This window comes from Dermacentor silvarum, chromosome 2, assembly GCF_013339745.2.
Source record: "Dermacentor silvarum isolate Dsil-2018 chromosome 2, BIME_Dsil_1.4, whole genome shotgun sequence".
In the NCBI taxonomy this organism is placed as follows: Eukaryota; Metazoa; Arthropoda; class Arachnida; order Ixodida; family Ixodidae; genus Dermacentor; species Dermacentor silvarum.
This window is the reverse complement of record NC_051155.1, coordinates 97,208,874-97,233,595: the sequence shown is the minus strand read 5'-3', so window position 1 is coordinate 97,233,595 and position 24,722 is coordinate 97,208,874.

Genomic DNA, 24,722 nt, shown 5'->3' with positions numbered 1-24,722 from the left:
GAGGACTCGCGCTGGGCGTTGCTCGTGCAGGTGTCCTCGAAGATGGAACCAAGCGCGATGGTTGCCTTGGTGACCTGCGCGTCGATAGAGAGCCGTGCATTCAAAGACGAACTTGCCGTTGTCGGAGCGAAGCCTCTCCAGCTGGTTGATGGCGATCTTGGAGACCTTAATGGGGCCCGTCGTTCCTCACGGTGCTTAGGGTGGAGCGGTCGATGAGGTTCTTCAGGAGACGGCCGTTGATGGTCCAAGTGATTGTGGCGTAGTCCTTGTACAGGCGCGAGAGCTGTGGGCCCCTGGGTGGGGGTTACTAGTGTGCGGGAATGCGCGCGCTGTGGCAGCGCATCGATGCATCACTCGAGGTTGAGCCGCGCAGGGCCGGGTTGTAACCACCTTTGCAGGCTGCAGGGTTTTTCGAAACTGATCCCCCGAGGGGGACGGTGGGGTTAGCGGACCTTCTCCCAAGCGAGCACCCCTGAAGAAAGCCGGGTGTCTGGCCGGGGGTCGCTTGTGCTCGATTTGTATTCCGGTGGGTAACCGGCGGCCGCCTGGTTTCGAACCCGCGAAGTCCCGCAGCCGAGGCGGACACTCAACGACGAGCTGCGGTGACTTACGGTGCTGCAGCTTGCCAATATCGAACACGGTGCCGGATCGTTCGTAGGACAAGTGAGGCTTAGCTGCTGCACGGGCGCCCGATGAAACGGTCCTTCGAGCAGAGCCCGCTGACGGTCCGCATCGTAAGGGGCCGCGGGCCGTAGGCTGTTGGCGTTCCCGAGCCAAAACTGGTCCTCGTAGAAGTCGCCCGAACCATCAGGGCCAGGGCCAGGCCAGTCAGCACTATGCGCAGGGCCATGGTCCAAGGAGTGAGTAGCTGACGTGTCACCGCTCCACGTGGCCGGCGTGCTCGTACCGTGACCGCGCGCTCGCACCGTGGCAAGCGTGCTCGTACCGTGGCCTGGTGAGCGCCGTGGCCTGGTGAGCGCCGTGGCCGGTGAGCGCCGTGGCTTGGTGAGCGCCGTGGCCGGTGTGCGTCGTGGCCGATCACGTCCGGGTCACCATTGTAGAAATTAACGCGACGGCGGTGAACGAGCCATGCCGTCGTTCCTACTCAGAAGGCGGCAAGCCGAGCGGAGGCTGCGACGACCAGCGTCTCAAGTTCCTGGAACAACACTGCGCGTGCCGAGCTTGCGCTTCGAGCACGCGCTGCATTTCTTTTTATTGTTTACTTGACAGTCGGCGCGAAGGCACCGGTTGGGAGCGCTGACCAAAGCGCCCCGCGTTGCAGCGTCGGTGGGCGCTACAACCTAAACGAGGAAATCTGGAGCAATGGCAACGTACAGAACGAGTGGAAACACTCGGAAGTCGTGGCCATTCCCAAACCAGGCAAGAAGCCCGCGATCGACTCCCTGCGTCCCATCTCCCTGACTTCTTGCCTCGGCAAGCTGTACGAGAGGGTCATGGGAGCCCGCCTCCAACACTACATAGAGGACGGTGACCTCTTCCCTCACACCATGCTTGGCTTCAGGGCGGGACTTTCTGCGCAAAATGCTTTGCTAATCATGAGGGAAGAAGTTATCCAGGGCATCCCGAAGGGAGGAGAACACCTCCTGCTTGTACTCGACCTAAAAGGGGACTTCGATAACATCTCTCACGAGGTAACTCTCAAGGGACTGAACGACGTCAGCTGCGGAGAGCGCATCTTTAATTACGTCAAATCGTTCCTGATAGACCGGACGGCAACCATCGGAGTAGGCCAGACTCGATCGGATAAGATCGACGTGCTGAATAAAGGAACGCCGCAAGTGGCGATAGTCACCCTGATTCTCTTAAACATCGCGATGCTAGCGCTGACCAAAGAGCTGCGGAAGATCGCGGACCTAGGTTACGCCCTATACGGAGACGGCATCACGCTCTGGCCACCAAGGGCTCCCTCGCGCGAAAAGAGGCGACTCTTCAGGAGGCCGCGATGGCCGTGGAGAGATTTGCGGCAGCGAGCGGGATGCGTTGTGCGCCCGAGAAGTCCGAGGTGATCCGGGTGCACGGAGGAGGCATCTACAAGTCACCCGGCCCTATCGAACTCTATCTAGAGGACCACAAGATCACGGAAAGCAAAAATTCATTGATTCTGGGTTTTTGGATCCAGAGCAACTTGAAAGCCTCCCACACCATCCAAACCCTAAGGTCCACTACCAACCAGATCTCGGGGATTATCAAGCGAATAACAAGAAGTCGCAAGGGCATGCGAGAAGAGGACACCCTCCGCCTCGTCAAGGCTCTGGTGATCAGCAAAGTGACGTATAGCATGCCGTATCACTACGACTCGCTAAACAAACGCTACCGAGAAAAAGTCGATGCCATCATCAGAGGCGCGTACAAAACGGTCTTGAGTCTCCGTGTTACCACCTCAAACGAGAAGTTAGTGGCTCTCGGTATCCACAACACCTTCACTGAGCTGTCGGACGCGGTTATGGCTTCGCAAAAAGCCAGACTACGGAACACGGTGGCTGGCAGAGCCATCCTCCATCGGACCGGAACGAGAACGGAGCTTCGTGCCCTCGATAGGAAACGATCACTCCCGCCCGAGGTCAGAAGCAAGATCAAGTCGAACCCCATACAAAAGCACATAAGTCATGAACTCCACGAAGGACGACGCAAGACGCGGGTCGACAGACAGCGCCGACAATTCAAGGTTGACCCGTACGTAACGTACGTGGACGTGGCGGCGTACCCTGCAGGGGGCCTCTTCGCGGTAGCTGCCGTGAACGGGAGAGACAACTCCTTAACCCTCGCGGCCTCCGTCAGGGCAGAGACCCCAGCTGCGGCTGAGACCATAGCCGCGGCGCAAGTAGTAAAGCAACATGACAGGGTGGGCAGGGAAGTTCATGTCGTTACCAACTCGCAACAGGCCTGCCGCAACTTTACCAACGGACGAACACCGGTGCTGGCGGCTAAGATTCTAGGCCCGAGGCTGCAAGAATCCCATCAAATCATGTGGGCGCCGAGCCACGCGGGACTGGAAGGGAACGAAAGGTGAACGCCTTAGCTCGAGCGCTAATCAACCGAGCGGGGCAAAACGAATCGTCTCATCAATACCCACCCATTACCTTCGTGCCCCTGCCATTAAATTACTGCGACCGACTCGAGATCGAGCGACTCAACCGCAGGATTTATCGTCCCCTTCACAAAAATCTCAGCACTGAAGAGGCAATAGCCCTCAGACTTATCCAAATAAGCATATTCCCAAACCTAGACAGATACAGCAAAATATACCCACAAACATATCGCGGCATCTGACCCTGGTGCGGCGACACACGCCCTACACTCTTTCACATCTCGTGGGTGTGTGGGGGCAAACCTCAACATTTAAACACGCCTAACACGTCGTTTGAGCGGTGGGAGGTACAGCTGACCGTCGATACCCTGGCGGCACAAGAAGCTCTCGTCTAGCAAGTACGTCAAGCAGCCATGGCCAGTGGAGTCCTGGAATGAGGACACCACCCACTCGTCCTCAAGATCAACGACCTCGATTATCTAAATAAATGTTTTTTCTCTCTCTCTATTGTGGAGAACCATGGTAGCAGTGATATTGTAAATATTACCTTGTGGATATTTGCCAAGATATTCACGTATGCCTCCTGTACTCCTTGAATTACGCAATATCTGTATCACTGCTGGTATCTCTACGGAATCAAATGCATTTTCATAATCTATAAAAGCCATATGGAGACGTTGCTTGTACTCCGCAGACTTCTCGATTACCTGGTTGATGACATGGATATGATCCATCGTAGAATATCACTTCCTGAAGCCAGCCTGTTCTCTTGGTCGGCTGAAGTGAAGTGTTGCCCTGATTCGATAGAAAATTATCTGGGTGAATATCTTATACAATAGGGAAAGCAAGCTAATGGTCCTATAATTCTTCAGTTTTTTAACGTCTCCCTTATCTCCTGACTGCCCGGACTGTGGGTGTGTGTGTACATTTGAACACATGATGTGGGACTGCCCTCACATACCCAAGGAACTGAACGCAAAAATGAACTCAAGAGAAGGCTTTTATTCCGCCATCAAAAGCATGGATCGTCACCGTCAGCTTCGGGCAATCCAAGGGGCCCACGATGCCGCGGCCAGGTACTCCCTGCCTGTCCCAACGTGGGAGCGGCCCGCAGGGGGGTCGGGGTAAAACCCGGCTCTCCTCCCTCGGTCTTTAATAAAGTTATTTATCTATCTATCTATTAACGTCTCCCTTCTCATGGATTCGTACAACGCTGGCGTTCTTCGAGCTCTCTGGTACACTTGAAGTCATGAGGCATTGCGTAAGCCGCAAGCTTTTCAAGCATGATATCTCCTCCATCTTTGATTACATAGACTGTTATTCCATCTTATCCAGCAGCCTTGTCATGTCTTGCAAGGCCCTTCTAACTGCATCACTAGTTATAGAAGGAGCCTCTGTATCCTGTTCATCACTTCTGGGAATGAAAGTAGCTTGGCTGCTCTGGAAACATTACAGGTCAGTATAGAATAATTCCGCTGATTTTATTATGTCATCGAAATTGCTGATGATCTTACCCTGCTTATCTTTCAGCGCCTGCACTTTGCCTTGTCCTGTGCCAAGTTTTCTTCTCACTGATTTCATGCTGCGTCCGTATTTTACTGCTTCCTCAATCTTTTCTACTATATAATTTCCAATATCCATTTTCCCAAATATCGTCTCGAGTTTGACAATTTCATATTTTGTCGTTTCTTTATTAGGTCCTTTGTTACTTGGGATAGCTTACGTACTGGTTGCCTGGTGCCTTACCTCCCCCTTCAATTGCTGCTTCAGAGATCAGCATAGTTACGGTTTCATTCATTACCTCTACCTCGTCCTCATCATCCTGTTTTAAAGCTTCATATTTGTTTCCGAGCACCAGCCTGAAGTCAAAAGCATACATGAACGCATCTTACTCGATTACCGCGGAAACTGGCTGCATAAACGCTGGAATGATTCAGCGCAGCAGCAGCAGCGAGCGAAGCCGGCGCTCGCATCAACGCGATCTTGGCCGCAAAAACACAGGGAGGGGGGACTCTTTGCCGCCGCACATGTCTTCCAAGATACTGCCGCGCGTGCAGGAGCTCGCGCCGCAGAACGAGCCCTCCCCCCGAAGCATTCCATTCGGGTGGGACCACGCGGCCTCCGTAAAGCGCGACCACTCCACTTCTCTACCATCCCTTCGGAGCGTTGTGCGTGACCGGAGCGCACGCGCGTCCTTCCCGCTTCCCGCCCTTGTGTGCGCGAGCAGCGATTGCCGGCTCACCGTCGCATGCTTTCACTCGCACATAGAGCGTACGGCGCGCGGCGACGATTTTATTGCCCGTGAACTTTATACGAACCTACCGTCGACGTCGTCGGCGACGGCAGTAATAAAGCACATACTTTATTCAAGTAACAAAGCACGTACTTTAGTAGCAGGAGTCAATAAAACGATGGTGTGCTTATTTTGTCAAAAATGTTCTACACTATCGTAAGCTCTTAAAATGTCTGGAATAACAAGAGCAGCAACGAGCAGTTGGTACCGTGCTAGTTTTATTCGACTTTGGAAATCCAGATGGGCCTGCCAAATTAAATGCACAGGTGTGAATCCAATTTAACATGGGCTAAGCAGATGTTTCACTAGCCTTGAAGGCAGATCGGTTACAACATTGTAGAAGTTAAGGACCGTACAAAGAGCGATTGAACGGAAAATGTTAGGTCTAACGTTAAGAGACAGGAAGAGAGCGGTGTGGTTGAGAGAACCAACTGGGATAGCCGATATTATAGTTAACATTAAGCGGAAGAAATGGAGCTGGGCCGGCCATGTAATGCGTAGGATGCATAACCGGTGGACCATTAGAGTTACAGAGAGAGAGAGAGAGAGAGAGAGACATTTATTTAGACCATCGAGTTGATCTTGAGGACGAGTGGGTGGTTTCCTCATTCCAGGACTCCACTGGCCATGGCTGCTCGACGTACTTGCTGGACGAGAGCTTCTTCTCCCGCCATGGTATCGCCGGTCAGCTGTACCTCCCACCGCTCAAATGACGTGTTAGGCGTCTTTAAATGTTCAGTTTTGCCCCCACACCCCCACGAGATGTGAAAGAGCGTAGGGCGTGTGTCGCCGCACCAGGGGCACATGCCGCTATATGTTTGTGGGTATATTTTGCTGTATCTGTGTAGATTTGGGAATGTGTTTGTTTGGATAAGTCTGAGGGCTATTGCCTCTTCAGTGCTGAGCTTTTTGTGAGGGGGAGGATAAATCCTGCGGTTGAGTCGCTGGATCTCGAGTCGGTCGCAGTAATTTGATGGCAGGGGCACAAAGGTAAAGGGTGGGGATTGATCAGACGATTGGTTTTGCACCGCTCGATTAATTAGCGTTCGAGCGAAGGCGTTCGCCCTTTCGTTCCCCTCCAGTCCCGCGTGACCCAGCGTCCACGTGATTTGATGGGGTTCTTGCAGCCTCGGGCCTAGAATCTTAGCCGCCAGCACCGGTGTTCGTCCGTTGGTAAAGTTGCGGCAGGCCTGTTGCGAGTCGGTAACGACATGAACTTCCCTGCCCACCCTGTCATGTTGCTTTATTACTAGCGCCGGGGCTATGGTTTCAGCCGCAGCTGAGGTCTCTGCCCTGACGGAGGCCGCGAGGGTTAAGGAGTTGTCTCTCCCGTTCACGGCAGCTACCGCGAAGAGGCCCCCTGCAGGGTACGCCGCCACGTCCACGTACGTTACGTTCGGGTCATCCTTGAATTGTCGGCGCCGTCTGTCGACACGCGCCTTGCGTCGTCCTTTGTGGAGTTCATGACTCATGTGCTTTGGTATGGGGTTCGCCGTGATCTTGCTTCTGACCTCGGGCGGCAGGGATCGGTGCCCATCACCCGCCGTGGTTGCTCAGTGGCTATGGTGTTGGGCTGCTGAGCACGAGGTCGCGGGATCGAATCCCGGCCACGGCGGCCGCATTTCGATGGGGGCGAAATGCGAAAACACCCGTGTACTTAGATTTAGGTGCACGTTAAAGAACCCCAGGTGGTACAAATTTTCGGAGTCCCCCACTACGGCGTGCCTCATAATCAGAACTGGTTTTGGCACGTAAAACCCCATAATTTATTTTTTTTTAATCGTTGCCCATCGAGGGCACGAAGCTCCGTTGCCGTGCCGGTCCGGTGAAGGAGGGCTCTGCCCGCCGCCGTGTTCTGTAGTCTGGCTTTTTGCGAAGCCATAACCGCATCCGACAGCTTAGCGAAGGTGTTGTGGATCCCGAGAGCCGCTAACTTCTCGTTTTAGGTGGTAACAGGGAGACCCAGGGCCGTTTTGTACGCGCCTCTGATGATGGCATCGACTTGTTCTTGGTCACGTTTGTTTAGCGAGTCGTAGTGATACGGCATGCTAAACGTTACTCTGCTGATCACCAGAGCCTGGACGAGGTGGAGCGTGTCCTCTTCTCGCATGCCCTTGTGGCTTCTTGTTATTCGTTTGATAATCCGGGAGATCTGGTTGGTGGTGGACCTTAGGGTTTGGATGGTGTGGGTGGCTTTCAAGCTGCTCTGGATCCAAAAACCCAGTATCCTAGTCTTTTTGCTTTCCGTGATCTTGTGGTCCTCTAGATAGAGTTCGATAGGGCCGGGTGACTTGTAGATTCCTCCTCCATGCACCCGGATCACCTCGGACTTCTCGGGCGCACAACGCATACCGCTCGCTGCCGCAAATCTCTCCACGGCCGTCGCGGCCTGCTGAAGGGTCGCCTCCTTTTGCGCGAGGGAGCCCTTGGTGGCCCAGAGCGTGATGTCGTCTGCGTATAAGGCGTAACCTAGGTCTGGGATCTTCCGCAGCTCTTTGGTGAGTGCTAGCATCGCGATGTTGAAGAGAATCGGGGAGACTATCGCCCCTTGAGGCGTTCCTTTGTTCGGCACGTCGATCGTATCCAATCGAGTCTGGCCTATTCCGATGGTTGCCGTCCGGCCCGTCAGGAACGATTTGACGTAATTAAACATGCGCTCTCCGCAGCTGATGTTGTTCAGTCCCTTTAGAATGGCCTCGTGAGAGATGTTATCGAAGGCCCCTTTCAGGTCGAGTGCGAGCAGGAGGTGTTCTCCTCCCTTCGGGATGCCCTTGAGAACTTCTTCCCTCAGGATTAGGGAAGCATCTTACGCAGATAGTCCCGGCCTGAAGCCAAGCATGGTGTGCGGCAAGAGGTCACCGTCCTCTATGTAGTGTTAGAGGCGGTCTCCGATGACCCTCTCGTACAGCTTGCCGAGGCACGAAGTCAGCGAGATGGGACGTAGGGCGTCGATCGCGGGCTTCTTGCCTGGTTTGAAAATGGTCACGACTTCCGCGTGTTTCCACTCGTTCGGTACGTGGCCCTTGCTCCAGAGTTCCTCGTTTAGGTATTCGGTCAAGTCCAGGATGTGCTTCGGGCTCAGAGCATTGGTGATTTTGTCGGCCCCGGGAGCAGTGTTGCGCTGTGAGGCTCGTGCCGCGGCATACACCTCTTCCTCCGTGATCGGAGCGTCCAGTTCTGGTCTTGGTTCCCCTTCGTATTTTAGGAGGCAGGGTCGTATGGGGTCGCTACCCAGGTATCTGCTTTTTAGGGTCTCAATCAGATCCTGGTCATTCCCGGGGAATTTGTGAGCGATTTCTTGAAGCGTCCGACTGGTTGTCGATTTGGCCTTGTCGGGCTCGATCAGGCAACGCAGGATGGCCCACGTCTTCGCCGTGCTCAGGGTACCCTTGAGCGATGTGCCAAACTGGACCCCATTTTTCTGCGTCAGCTCGGTCGCGTAATCCCTGGCTTCTTCTGTTATGTGCGCGATTCGTAGACGGAGTTTCCGGTTTAACCGCTGTCGCTTCCACCGTTTGAGGAGGCCCTCACCGGCTTCCCACAGGTGTAAGAGCCGGCGGTCGACTTCGGGCGTCTCGACCGTGTGCTGGATGGTTTTGGTGGTTTGGATGTGTGTGTCGCGGAGGTGCTGCATCCATTCCGCTATGTCCATTATACCGCTTTCGGGTGGGGAGTACTGCCTGTACGCCTCCCAGTCCGTGAGCCTAATTTCTCGAACTGTTCTCTTGAGTTTCGGGGTGGACACCTAGATGCTGAGGATGTAGTGATCGCTGCCCAGTGTTTCGCCCAGGTGCGTCCATGAGTATTCCCTTACGTTTTTGACAAATGACAGGTCTGGAAACGTGTCCCGACTAACACTGTTGCCTACTCGGGTTGGTTGGAGGAGGTTGGTTATCAATTCGAGGCCCGTTTGGTCAACCGCATCGATGAGCGACCTCCCCTTCTGCGTGTCTTGTTGGTAGCCCCAAGCCGTGTGTCTAGCGTTCATATCGCCCACCACTACCAGCTGGTTGCAGCCAGCGACTCTCGCGCTGTCGTGAATGATGTTGCGGAAGTCGTCCTTTTGAGCTCTCGGCGGACTGTACAAATTCAAAATGACAGTGCTACGTCTACCCCTCGTCTGCGGGAGGACTTCTGCTAGCACCTGATTAATATCATGATGTTGATAATGTTGTCCCACGGCCGTCACCGTTTTGTGAACTAAAGCCGCAACCTTTGGTGATCCCACGTGTTTAATTACGTAGTAACCCCGTAGCTTGATGGGCTGGTTCCCGACCTCTTGAAGGCAGATGACGTGGGGGGTGGGGGGGGGGGGTATGGGTGATTTTGGATGAAGAGCTGGAGCGAACTTGCCTTCTTGTTGAAAGAGCGACAATTCCACTGCCTGATCTCGAGGTGTTTGTGGGCGCTGCGTGTGGTGTTAGCCATTGCTGACGTTCATGCCGCCGCCGTCGCAGTTGTCGGCGTCGCTGACATCACCCGTATTGTTTATGTGCCTGTACGCCTTGATGCGTGTGTTGTTGTTTTCGTCGTCAACCCGCTTGCGCGAACCAAACTCAACCTTGCGTATTCTTCTTTCAAGGTCTTCACTGTTTAGTGTGTTCTCCTTGACCTTATTGTTTAATTCGCCCATCTGGTAAAGCATCTGTTGCATCGTAGCATAAATGCTTTCGAGGGTGACTACACTTGACTGGCCGGCTGCTGCCGAGACAGCACCGGGGAGCGAGGAGGACGTGGTGGTGCTTGAGTGCGGAGGACTGGAGATGGCGGGCTGGTAGCCTATCGTTCCGCTTTGCGGCGCTGCCTGTGTGTTGTTTGTTTTGCTTAGCATCACTTCAAAGTGTTGCGTGCGTTGATTTAGGTCGTTAACCTGAGCTTTGAGTTTTTTTTATTTTCTTCCCTGATGGGCGTACATTCTGGGGAGCATTTACTATTGTCACTGGTATTTTGAGCGGAGGAGGTACTAGACTGATTCCGGCTCACCTTGTTGTTGGCTTGTTCCTTCTTGCCCGAATGGTTTTTCTGCTTAGACGTGCATGACGAGGTAGAAGGCAGCCACTGCCCTTGCTTTTCGCCTGGCTTTGGCCCACTCCGAGCGGAATCGTGACCTGGACCTGGACTGGGACTGTGATAGGGACCTGGACCGGGACCTTGACCAAGACTGGGCCCGGGACCTCGAACGGCTCGCCGAGGACTCCGAGCTGAACCACCGCAGGCGGCTTCGCCTTGGCCTTCCTCCATCAGTGTCGTCGTCTTCCGTCCGCCTTCCGGGCGGAGGATGCTTTTTGGTGGTAGTGCTGTTGTTTTTGAGCCTTTGCTTGCACTCGCGAGACCCCGTGGCGTGGGCTTCGCCGCAGACGGCGCAGTTGAGCGACCAATGGCGCTAACCTCAAATTTGACTAAATTAATTGAAACAATATTCACTGCCCTTGTGAAACACGTTCAAGACAAACATTTGCTTCATCATCATCACCATCACCATCATCAGCATAGAGTTACAGAAATGATACCAAGAGAAGGGAAGCGCGGTCGAGGACGACAGAAAACTACGTGAAGTGATGAAGTTAGGAAATTTGCAGGCGCTAGTTGGAATCATCTAGCGCAAGACAGCGGTAAGTGGAGATCACAGCAAGAGGCCTTCGTCTTGCAGTGGGCATAAATAGGCTGATGATGATGATGGTGATGATGACCAAGCACATGTTTGTCTTTAACTGTAGTTTCAGAATGCATATCTAAAAGTTCAGATGCTCAATTCTTGGCCAATCCCCCGAAGTGGGTAAGAGCCATGTGCTGAGGACATCATCTTCATCATCATCTTGAACGTGTTTCACAAGGGCAGTGAATATTTTTTCAATTAATTTAGTGAAATTTGAGGTTAGCGCCATCGGTCGAATATTATCAGTATTGTATACGTTACCCAGATTTTCAAGCGGTGGAATTATTTTAGCTATTTTTCAAGTAATAGAGTCGATATAAATATTGCAGATTGATTCAAGACATTCAAAACCCCATCACGATACTCCCTAAGCGGTACCTTTAGCATGTTAGACGTCACACCGTCGCAAGCGCGAGCTGAACCAGGTGGTCGTTCCACCACCTTACCTAATTTTTCCATACAAATCTCTATAAAATCGTTCCACAGTATTCGTATAATGGAGCGATTTGTCAAAACAGAAGAAAATAAAAGTTCTGATCAGTTCGCAATTTCTTCTACTGGCTACATCACTTCCTCGGAAGTTAAAAGCAAACAGTCGACATTACTTCGTTGTAGAATCGCGTTCTCCCACGAACGAAATTATTTTCCCCACTTCCTCACTTTGAATATTGAGGCAGACTAGAGGACAATTGCTTCGTACCGATGTTTTTATACCAATGCTTTTATTTTCAAATAATTTCTCTCTTCTCTCTCTCCCCATGGCCGATGTATGACCCAGACTAGGCCTCTGAGATTGTGGGTGGCTTATTCCTGGAGGGCATGACCCGTAAATTAAGTTCACTGTCTAAATGTTATCTCGTCGCCTAGATTTAGGTATTGCCGCAAGAAAGCTTAAGTACGTATCAGCCCATGTTAAAATATTTTCTTTGTTTTCAAGCAATTGTACGGGCTGTGTTAAGGAAACTTTCACTCAAAATGAATGACATTCGTTGTTATTGCAGAGCGCGCTTTCTAGTTGAAGATGAAGATCTTGGAAGGATCCCCATTACGACCACGCGGGGCGAAGAAGAAGACGGACCAGAAGAAGTCGTCCTCTGTGGATTTGAGATTTGTGGACCTTTATTCGGCGGTGGTGTTGGGTTGTGGTGTTGAGTCCTCAGCCTCGGCCAGTCGGTGCTGCGTGTTCGGCTCTGGGGGTTGCGGCCAAGGATTGAGTAGTTTCTGACTCTATTTTGATTGTTAACCGTTTTAGTAGAGTACTTGTTGTCTAATAAGTGCTTTTTTGCCAATCAGACCAGACAGATGTCATTTTCGTCACCAGGGCCAGGGGCTTCCCCCTGGTCCGCCTCTATACCCTCGCAGGATTTACCTGTGGATTTGTTTCTGCGCAACGGCGTCAGATCAGTTCCCGTGGCTATCGTCCCAACCAACGATGGCTTCATACGGATGAAGAATCCGAAAGCGATTCAGGCGGAACTGCGATCGGCTACAGCCCATTTCCTGAATATCACAGAGGTCCGCCAGTTTGGCAGAGGAGGTGTTCTATGCTTTTCCCCAGACCAGCCCTGTGTACAAGACCTTCTTAAGTGTTCCACGTTTGCTTCAAATCCGGTAAGGGCATTCATTCCACCTCACTTGGCGTGTGTGAAAGGGCTGGTGCGTGGTGTTGATGTTAACATGACACCAACAGAAATATTAGAGATGTTTTCTCCAGCAGGTGCAATTTCAGTCTATCGATGCGGACGTGTGGTAGACAAGAGCAAAATTCCTACTGAATCGGTCATTGTAACTTTTGCAGGAACAGATAGACCAACAGAAATTAAGGCATGGCCCCTAATCTATCGAGTGGAACCTCTATCCCCTCGTCCTCTCCAATGTGTCAAGTGTTGGCGCTATGGACACACTATGAGAGGATGTAGGTCTGCTCCTAGGTGCCGAGTTTGTGGGGAGGAACACAATTCCAGCGAGTGCACCAGCAAGGAAGAAAAGTGCTGCCTCTGCAATGAAGGTCACTCTGCTGATGATATGAATTGCTCGGCAAGGGCACGAGAAATACAAGTTCTTGAAATCATTGAACGAAGACGTTGTTCTCGTCAAGAAGCCATATCTGAAATGCAGGCTAGAACACAGGGATACGCAGCTGTCACAGCCCGTCATACAATCGCCACGGAAGCGTCTCTGTCAATTGCTATTGCTGATGCAGTCGAAAGGGCAATGGAGAAGGCCATGGAGCGACTAGCTGGAAACCTTTGTGAGTCCTTGTCACAAATCCTAACTAACCAGATGGCGCAGATATTCGGCACAACAGCAGCTATTAGCATGACTTCGCAAACTACTGAGTGTCCAGGAACATCAAATGAAGAGGTAGCGCCTAAACTCACGTCCCAAGATGATCAAATTGCTGGTCCATCTGTTGATGTAAGCAAGAACCACAGTGAAGGCATCAATGTGGATGCAGAAAGCTCAGATGAAATGGACATGGACCCACGATCGCTAAAGCGATCTAGATCCCCTTTGTCGAAAACATCCACTTCACTTATTCACTCAAAGACGAAAAAATACCTCAAAGACAACCTTACAAAGAACGATTTCTTAAAAGACAGCATTTTAAATAAAGCAGTTACTGAGTCAATCCTTTCGCAACCATAGGATTCCTCAAAATTCTTCATTGGAATTGCCGATCCATTCACTCTGCCGTAACAGATTTATTGTATTTGGCATCGAAATTCTCCCCGGATGTTATTGCACTGCAAGAAACATGGCTTTCAACACATCAATCTTTTCATATAAATAACTTCCGATCTTTCCGATTAGACCGTCCTTCGAAAGGCGGAGGCTTAGCATTTTTCATTAGTAATAAAGTTAGTCTTAAGGTGAAGATTTCATATAAACATATGTCCCCTGAAAGTGAAATTTTTGCCTTAGATGTAACCTTACCGGGCTGCCTACCATTCACTTTAGTAAATGTATACTTCCCTGCGGGTGTGCAAGACACTCGATGTTTGGATTCCGCGGTGTCGTCATGGTGCAAGGATAAAATCCTTGTGGGAGATTTCAACTCCCATCACACGTGTTGGGGTTTCCGAACAGATCAATGTGGCAAACGTTTGTGGGATTGGTCAATAGATAACCATATGACTTGCCTCAACACCAGAATTCCTACATGTATTTGCAATCGGTCGCGCTCAGCCTTAGATTTAAGTTTCATAAGTTCATCTCTCACTAGTTCATCTTGGGCAGCCTTGGACTGTGCCACCAACAGTGATCACTGTCCAATAATATTTGAAATTGCTTGCCCGTTAATACCATCGTGCTCTCAGATCCGACTATTCGTAAACTACAATAAATTTAGAAATGATTTAAAAGCACATTTGGCTCACCATTCTGAAGAGCGCGAAGAAACGCAACCTATGAAAATTTGTGCTATAATCAAACGATCATACAAAGAAGCTGAATTTATTGTTGAGTCTGCCAAGAGAGCCTCTCATAGTCCTTGGTGGAATCCAGACTGTACACGCGACTACAGACGAAGAAAAGCAGCTTGGAAGAAACTACTTTATAACCAGTCCCCCCAAAATTGGGCTGATTACAAATTTTACGCTGCTGTATTTAAACGCACAGTAGCTAAATCTAAAGAAGATTATGATAGGAAACACTATGATTTCCTTTCAAATCCCAAAAACAAAAAGGCGCTGTTTAGATATATGCGAAATCGAAAAATTCTGCCACCACCAATTAATATTGATTTTGTAACTCTATCATCAGATGAAATGATAAAATCACTAGAACAGATTGCAAAAGGCCTTGAGCGTAGATTCATGTCGTCTATGTCACAAAACTTGCAAAAACCAGCCCTAACGTCAGACTTCAACGAAGTTACTGTGCCTGAATTAGCTCAAGTAATTCAAAACTTACCCTTGTCAGCTCCAGGTCCTGATGGAATTACAGTGCATATGATAAAAATTTTATTCGAAATATCTCCTTGTGACCTCCTAAGCATTATAAACTATTCTCTAAACAACGCCTGGATACCATACGATTGGAAACTAGCTAAAGTAATCCCGATACCTAAAAAACAAGGATTAGGTTACACCATAGAAAATATTAGACCTATCTCTCTTACTTCTAATATGGTCAAAATCATAGAGAGGATTCTACATTACAGAATTACTGTCTGGATGTCGGATAATTTAATATTGAATCCAAATCAAATAGGCTTCAGAGCTGACTGTTCTATATGGTGTGCCCATGCTGATTTAGAGAGCCGCATACAACTCGCTAGAAAAAGAAGACAATATTCTGCTTTAGTGGCATTAGACATAGCTAAAGCATATGACTCCGTGGAACATACAGTTTTACTGAATGTACTACGGAATCATAATGTCCCAAAATATATTATTGCGTGGTTGGCAGAATTTTTGAGATCAAGAGAATTTTATTGCTTTAAGGATGGCTGCTCTTCCTCTAAATTCAAACAGACTCGTGGTGTCCCCCAAGGAGCAGTCTTATCTCCAATATTATTTAACATATTAATGAGCTCCATTCCAGCCAATCAGGACGTGCAAGTTTACGTTTATGCAGATGATATTGCATTCTTCGCGGCCGATAACGACATATATTCTTTATACCAAAAATTGCAGAGATACTTGAGTATGCTTGAGGTATGGCTTCAATCAATTTGCATGACATTAAATGTAAGTAAAAGCGCAATATTGGTGTTCCCACTAACGGATCCGGTTTCAGTCTCTATAGTTTACAATCAAGAACCAATTCCCCAGGTTGAGACTCTTAAATATTTAGGCATCATTTATGATGCAAAACTCAACTGGAGTCCACATATAGAAAATGTAGCATCTAAAGCACAGCGTGCTTTAGGTTTACTACGCAGACTGAGCAACCGAAAGTATGGGCTACGCAGGGACGCCCTCATAATGATATACAAAATGTACATGCGTCCAATATTGGAATTCGGCTGTGTATTATTCTCAGGAAGCCCTGCTTATAAAACTAAGCCTCTGGTCCTTTTGGAGCGTGAAGCCCTGCGCCTGTGCCTGGGACTCCCTAGGTTTGTAGCAAACAATGTTCTTTATCAGGAAGCGCGCCTACCAACATTGCCCAGCAGATTCCGCATCTTAACGATACAAACATTTCTAAAATTTTACAGTTTTTCAATTAGACGATCCGAGTATGTATTTATAAACGATCCAAACTCCTTTTTTCTAGCTCATTGGCCACGTTTTCACACCCCACAGGTTATTTTTGTACAAAAACAATTAGACAGTTTAAATGTAAAAATTCGAGACGTTATTCCATCGTATGACTCAAATCAGAATTTAAAGATTGAATTCGTTGAAATTTTCCCACAGAACCCTAAGTTTCATTCAGTCAGGTTATTAAATAATTTATTGCAAGATTACCTTGCTCACGTACACACAATTAACATAATTGCCACTGACGCTTCTGTGAACGACGATAAGGCGGGTGTGGGCATTTTCTCGATGTCACTTGGCTGGTCATTCTCCTTGAGACTGCCAGATTTTACTCCCGTATTTGAAGCTGAGCTCTTAGCAATGATTCTTGCACTGCGTAAACTCCCTCTACATGAATCCAGCGCGGTAATTATAACAGATTCCCTTTCTGTCTGCTCTGCGCTTACAGCTTCAACAAATTCGCCGGCTCTAAAGACGTTTCTAACATTAGTTCCCCCCCAGCTGAATCTTGTAAAATTATTATGGGTACCAGGACACTGCGGATTACATTTAAATGAAATGGCCGATTCATTAGCGCGAGCATCCCTGAATGGACCAATAATATCGGTCCTTCCAGTGGTGGCACAAATAACCGCGATCAGATATCGGAATTTTTCAATTCGTAGAGACATAATTGAAACAATAACATCATGGACTGAATTTCAACACCTAAAATTTCCGTGGAAAATACATTGGTGTCCATCAAGACAATCGGAAGTAATAATCACAAAATTACGCTGCCGTGTCCCACCATTAAACCTATATTTACACAGGGCTGGTCTGGCGATATCGCCGCTGTGTCCATTCTGTCTAGAAATAGAAACCATAGAACACTACTTTTTAGTATGTCGCCGGTATAAATTACAAAGAAAAAGACTTCTTGAAATTCCGCTCGCTAAATTAGGGGTAAATTTAACATCAGAAATAGTACTCTCTTTCGGTGCCTCGGTATTCGGCTTTAGCCACAGGGACGTGTTTGATGCCGTTTGTAATTTCATTCAATCAACTAAACGAATAAAATTTTAAATACATACTTTCACACCTAGAGATATAGCATGACATTTATATTATAAAAAGTGCAGTATAGGAAAATTATTCTGTCTGTTCTGATTACTAAATTGCACTGTAACAGTAGTTTCAAAAACCGTACCTAAAAGTTCAGGTGCCCAATTCTTGGCCAATCCCCCGGAGTGGGTACGAGCCATGTGCTGAGGATATCATCATCATCATCATCATCATCATCAGAATTCGCAGCGTAGGAAGAGGCTCCACGCATTTTGTCGTGATAACAGAAGATCAGCAGTGGACTTATAACTCTCTCCCACTGTACCGAGCACCGAAATGGAGGACAAGGCTGACGGTGAGAGCAAGGCGTTCACAGTGAGTCCTGAAAGTGCTCCAATTACCGAAGGCCGCTCCATTACTTCGCGGCTCCGTACCAAGTCTATAAGAATGAGACGCCGTCAGCGTTCCCTGGCTGACAAGTCGGTGGATACTGCGTCCAAGAACGTGCCGCCCTGTCCTCCAGCGACGCCAGCGGTACCAACGTCCGAACCTGCGACCACACAGCCCTTGACAGGAAGGAACGAGGCCGCCACCGCAACAAAAGAGAGTGCGACGCATATTCAATGTAAGTATAACTGCATACTTCGCAACAAAGAAAAAAAAACACCGCATATCCACGGGGTGAATTATGATGAGTGGGCGAAGCTCCGGAGGGAATCATCGGTAAACCGTGAATCTTCCGTGTAATTCGCCCAGTCTCGCCGCACTAAATCGAACGATTGACTTTCACCAATGACACGCGCCATATGTGATGTCATTCCTATTTTATAACAGCGCCCTTCATTATAATTGCACCATCTCCCACTTTAGGGGAGTCTAGCACAAACGCGTTAGAAACGTGCAGTACTCTCTAGTAAGGGGGAGAGGCCACAGCGTCTTACGCAGCCGTTTACACATGCCGGAACGTGCACCGCGTTTGCCGACGCCATCAGCGTTTATGAATACGGGGGTGAGGCGGAGAGGCCACAGCATCTTACACCAGCTTCTTACACGGGCCGTAACGCGCTAGCACAAACGCGTTAGAAACGCGGAGTCTTTCGTTAATGTTGGGTATTTATTGTCATCGTGGTGCGTGTGTCCATGTGCGCTTCGTGGCGTAGTGGTTAGCGCCGCGCGTTCGGAAGTGAGGGGTCCCTGGTTCGATTCCGCGCTACGGACACAAACAACTTTCGGAATTTTTTTTTCATAATAGTAGACATGGCTACCTACTACGACTACTACTACTACTACTACTACTACTACATACTACAGAGGAGGGACAGACCCACACCCTAAGTAGCTTCGCCCCTAAAAACGTCTTGTGTTTAAACAACATAACATACGTTCCCACCGAGCCTCATGAATAGCGTCTGACTGCCTGTTTGATCGCCTGGCCGGTAGAGGAACATTTGTTGCGATCATTTGCCTGTTTTGCCATTTGGCCATGCCGATTTAATACAGAATGCCAGGTTATGTGTACCGGACCTGATCACGGCAGCCGCGCATGCTAATTGGGCCGTATATACATATATTATCACTGATCGCACAAAAATACCATCTGTCACTATGATTGCAGAAGCTAGTACAAGTTTTGCAGAAGCTAGTACAAGCGCGCAATCTGTTAACATGGAATGTCTTTCTTAAAGTGTTGAGTGAATTTTCATGCAAGAATAAAGGGGGGCTATGTCCCGAGCTCATCAGCAAAATTCATCATAGATACGTGAAAAGAAGAGATTCGAGGGACATAGCTTTGTAATGGAGCTTATGTAGCAGGAAATGAAACGAAGATTCGGCGGTGATAGCTTGTCGTCATGTTGCTAGAAAGAAAAAAAAATAACTCAGGTGTTTTCGACGTTCTCTTTCCAAGAGGCAAATTCAACACTTTATAAAGCGGAAATTCACGGATGACTTGGGTCTTCCGAGATCATTTGTACGTCGATTAGTTCCAGTGCCTTGCAATTGAGACGTCGCGTGTAAAGGAAGCTATTCAGGTCCCTCCTAACGTGGATGCTCCCAAGGCACAGACAGTCGGTTAAACAAGAAACGATCTTTCGGTTCAGTCGACCACGCACTCACATATTTATATTTCCAGATGTGTGTTCTGTGCGTGCAGTTTACGCTCTGTCATGTTTCCTGTATATACCATTACGCGATATTAATGAGTAATTCATACGGTCGCCCTGCGCTCGTACAGTCTGAGCGCTCAAGTATGATTGATGGAAAAAATGAATAATTCAAAATACATATCTATAACCTGTTTTACTGCGCCAGTATCAACGGCGTCAGCACTAGGTCTTTGACGCTCCGAGTCTTCATGCACATCTTGCTGAACTATCCGAAACAATTCCGGCAAACAGAGGGATGGCGTTCTCGAGCTTCGATTTTCTTCCTGACTTGCTTTAGTGTTCGCCAACGGAAAGTGTTTCTCAATGAAATGCGGCCTCTTTATAATTACTGCTAAACAGACAATATTCCTTTGCTAATAGGCTTTCATTGCCACGTTGGGATTATCTGCCTCAGCGTTTTAACTAAAAGTTACTTAGTAGAATATTTTTAGCAAAGGTTGAACGTTCCGCTGTGCAGCGCAGATGCTGTTCACCTCTACAAGCGATCCATCAAGAGAACAGAAATTGCTTTACGTACCACAGGCGTGCTATAGGTTTTAGGCTACTGTATATTTTGCAGTTCAAGCCGCTGACCTACCCATGGTTTCTGCTGATTCATTGCCTGCTGCACATGCGTCAACATCGGAGAGTACGACTTCTAACGCGAAAGTGAGCCGTGGCAGATCGGGGAGCAAGACGGTAGCCTTCCTGCCAGGGACCACTCCCAGCTCACTGCAGCCGCCAGACGGCGACGTGGGCTTCACGATCGGCGAGCTTTCTGCACCATACGGACTCGCTGGTTCACAAAGCGACTCACCAAAGGAGGTACGGTGCACACCTTTTGTTGAGATGATGAGGTGTCGAAAACATAAATGCAAACGAGATATGCGTAAGTGAGAGGCGGCACGAACAGACACGTAAGCGAAAAGTGACCAACTGTCTGAAGAAGCGAAAATACGGGCATTGGGTGAATTAGGTGTGTTGTGGGAAATTGCGTCAGTTTCGGAAATGGCTTGCTGGGGCACACTTAGAGTCTGCATAGAAGTACTGCGAAATAACTTCTGCGTGCGTCAGCTTTAAACCTTGTGCGAATATAGCACATGCATTGACGTATTCAGAGAGGTAATTACGGTGCTACGCTGGAAGATATAAGGATGCTGATTGGGCATAACATTGAGAAGTGTTGTGATGAGTGAAGTGCATTGTGGGAAATTGCTTCGTTTCGGCACAATTTCGGAGCGACAAAATAACATCGGAATTTTTATGTGTAGCGCTGTGACTCTTGCCACGAAAAGAAAATACAGGGTGTAAGTTTCATCGTCACCAGCGTATATTTACGTCCGCTGCATGGCGAAGGCCTCTCCCTGCGATCTCCAAAACCTCTGTCCTGCGCTAGCTGATTCCAACTTAAGCCTGCAGATTTCCTAACTTCATTGCCCCACCTACGCCCTACTTGACTGCGCTTCCCTTCTCTTCGTATCCATTCTGTAACTCTAATGGTCCAGCGGTTATACATCCTACGCATTACTGTTACAAACGCGAGCGGCTAGGCTGCACTGAAGTGAACGGACAGGCGTCGACCAGCAAAAGACGTCCGTTTATTCCAAACACGTTAACTTATAGAAAAACGGGTTGAGGGAGAAGGAAGGAACAAAGTAATGGAGCATGCGCAGTGTTCCACTGCGCAACCGCAATTGCTGCCTTGCAGATTGCCACAATTATCTTCCCTTAGAATCCATAACGCTCCACGAGTTTTTTTTCACGGGTGGAGCGGTGCAGCTGGGGTTGAACATCTATGACGTCCGCTAGCCCTTCCAGAAAGGGTGCGTTTCAGTCACTGGACGGCGTACCGGTCTCCTCCATGCCATTACTTGGAACTGCAGCGGATGTTACGTCGGGCATCCGTTTGCGAACGTGGTCTGTGTGTCGGTGAACGAAACCGTTGTCCGTCTCTACAGGCACCATGCACTATAGAACCTGCAGTTGACTTCACCTTGCCAGGGGTCCAATTGTGTCCGGTTCCGTTATTTCACACATACACAGCATCACCTGGTGTGAACGTCCACTGCGCGCCATCCATCAAACTGGTCGGGATTACTGACAGCTTCCTGCGGGGAAACCACATATCAACTATTGTCCGGAGTTTGTAACCCAGAAAGCAATTCATAGGGTGGAAACCCATACTCTTGCGACGCGTTGCAATAATGGCATAGAAGTCTCGCGAATGATGCGTGCAGGGCGATGGCGCCTGCCTTCTTCAAGCCGCCCTTTACAGTGCGTACAGCACATTCTGCCAGTCCGTTACTCTGAGGATGATAGAGTGAGGCACAAATATTGTGGGGCACGACAATATGAACGCTGCCATTTTTCTGCATAAACTGAACAAACTCCCAGCCGATGAATTGCGCACTATTATTTTAGACAACAGTGCGATGTAGCCCGAGACAGCTGAACAGGACAGGCAGGGCTTCGACTGCGCTCCGGGATGATACCTGCTACAGTGGAATGGCTTCTAGCCATTTACTGTGCGAGTCGGCAACTATCAACTACATTTTGTGTTGAATTGATCCAGCGAAGTCGATGTCTAGCCTAGACAACCTCTCAGGCGCTTCAGGCCCGTTTACTGGTTCTTTCACAGGTGGCATTGGCAGCGCTTGGACGCAGTTTATATAACTTGAGAGGATGAGACGAATATCTTCATCTAACCTAGGCCGCCAGAACTTCGACCTCGCTGCCGCCTCTATGGCGGTGGCCCCTTGACGAGTTCATACTCTTCCGTGAACAAGTCCGCGAACTCTTCTGAGAGGGTTGTGTCCGTGTTCTTTCGGAGCAGTCAGTGCAGCAACATGCCAGAGGGATTGTCATTCGGCATTCAGCTTCTGCGGCAGTTCACGACCGCAGAGGCTAGGGTCAATGCAGCCTAGCACCACCAAACTGCATAGAACTGTTGCCGACTTGTATGAAACGTGCAATGGTAGTATGCTGAGAACTCGAAAGTTTTCCAAAACAACAAGATAACGTGATCTGCGATTCTGTAGTCGCGGCCACTGCCGACGGCTCACTCTAATTGTCCACGGGTTATCCATCCTACGCATTACATGGCCTGCCCAGCTCCATTTTTAACACGAAAGTGTTTTATGCCGGGGTCCACCAAGACTTCACTGACGTATTTCCGTCACGGAAATACGTCATAGAACATAATACAAAGAAAGAAACCAGAAGAAAAAGTTCCACAAACATGCAAAATTTGTAAATTGAACCCACGACCTCTCGGTCCGCGACGATAGATCGCCGAGCGTTTAACCCATTGCGCCACAAACGCATTTGCAGAGAGCTACACAGACGCGCCTTATATATCTAACACTCCTCCGTGTACCCGCGCTCTTGCTCGGGGCGGTGCCGCCGCCTACGAGCAGAAAAGAGAAGTACTGCATTATGACACTAACGCGCACCGACAGTGAACGCTTCGGTGGTCTCAGCACTACGACGCCTCGATGCCAGCATTCGAAGGGACGCTGGCATCAAGAAGCACTACCAACGCCACTGGCGTTCACCGTACTCAGCACAGCGGAGCGTGGCCTCCGCAATTAGCTCTGAAAATGTTTCTGAAGTTGATCGCGGAGGCTGCAATTACGACGCGCTGTACGCGCTGATTTGACTCGGTGACGATTCAGTTACGTGCTTTGTCTTGCGCGTTGTATTAGTGTGTCAGTTACGTGCTTCGTCTTTCGCGTTGTGCTAGCGTGTGCAGAGTAGTGCAGCTTCTATATGCACGACGGTTGCTCATGGTCATCGACGTTGGTAGTCGTGATGGAGGAGACGTGCCACCAGGCGTCAGCGTGGGTGCATCAACGCCTAAGGGCGCTTTAGCCAATAAACACCAATAGACATTATATATCAATGTGCAATAAACATTACACTACTTCTGTGAAGACACGTTTCACTTTCGTGTTCTATACCGATTCCTATATAAGAGGGATCAACCACATTTTTTTTCTCTTACTGTCAATCAGAATATTGGCTATGCCCGTTTGCTCTCCGATCCACACCGCTCTCTTCCTGTCTGTTAACGTTAGGCCTAACATTGTTCGCTCCATTGCTTTGTGCGATCCTTAACTTGTTCTCGAGCTTCCTTGTTAACCTGCAAGTTTCTGCCCCATATGTTAGCACCGGTAGAATGCAATGATTGTTCACTTTTCTTTGGAACGACAGTGGTAAGCTCCCAGTCACGATTTAGCAATGCCTGCCGCATGCACTCCACCCCAATTTTATTCTTCTGTAAAGTTCCTTCTCGTGATCAGGGTCCCCTGTGTGTAATTGACCTAGATAAACCTACTCTTTTACAGCCTCTGGAGGCTGACTGGCGATACTGAATTCTTGTTCCCTTGCCAGGCTATTGAACATTATCTTTGTCTTCTGCATATTCATCTTAAACCCCATTCTTACACTTGCTCAGTTAAGGTGCTCCCTCATTTGTTGTAAATGTCCCCATTGTTGCTGAATATGACAATGTCATCTGCAAAGCGAAGGTTGCTGAGATATTCGCCGTTGTTCCTCACTCCTAAGCCTTCCCTCTCTAAGAGCTTGAATGCTTTTTCTAAGAATGCAGTGAATAGCATTGGAGAGATTGTGTCTCCTTGCCTGACCCCTTTTTTGATAGGTAACTTTCAACTTGTGGAGAACCAAGGTAGCTGTGGAATCTCTGTAGTTATTTGCAAATATGTTTACGTATGCCTCCAGTGCTCCTTGATTATGCTGTGCCTCTTAGACTGCTGGTATCTCTACTGAATCAAATGATTTTTCTTAATCTATGAAAGCCATATACAGAGGTTGATTGTACTCCGCAGATTTCTCGATTATCTGATTGATGACATGAATGCCATTCGTTGTAGAATATCCCTTCCTGAAGCCTACCTATTCTCTTGGTTCACTGAAGTCATGCGTTGCCCCGATTCTATTGTAAATTATCTTGGTAAATATTTTGTATATTACTGACAGCAAGCTAATGGGTCTATAATTATTCAATTTTTTAACGTCCACCTTCTTATGGATTCGTATAATTACACTTCGTACACTTTAGGTCGTGAGGCATTGCAATAAAGGGCCGCAAGCTTTTCAATTATCATATCTCCTTCATCTTCAAATAAATAGACTGTTATTCCATCTTGTCCAGCAACATTTCCCATGGTGATATCTTGCATGGCCCTTTTAACTTCATCACTACTTGCAATGAAAGTAGCTTGGCTGCTCTGGGAACTGTACAGGTCAGTATAGAAATACTCCGCTGCTTTTGCTATGTCATCGACATTGCTGATGATATTACCAC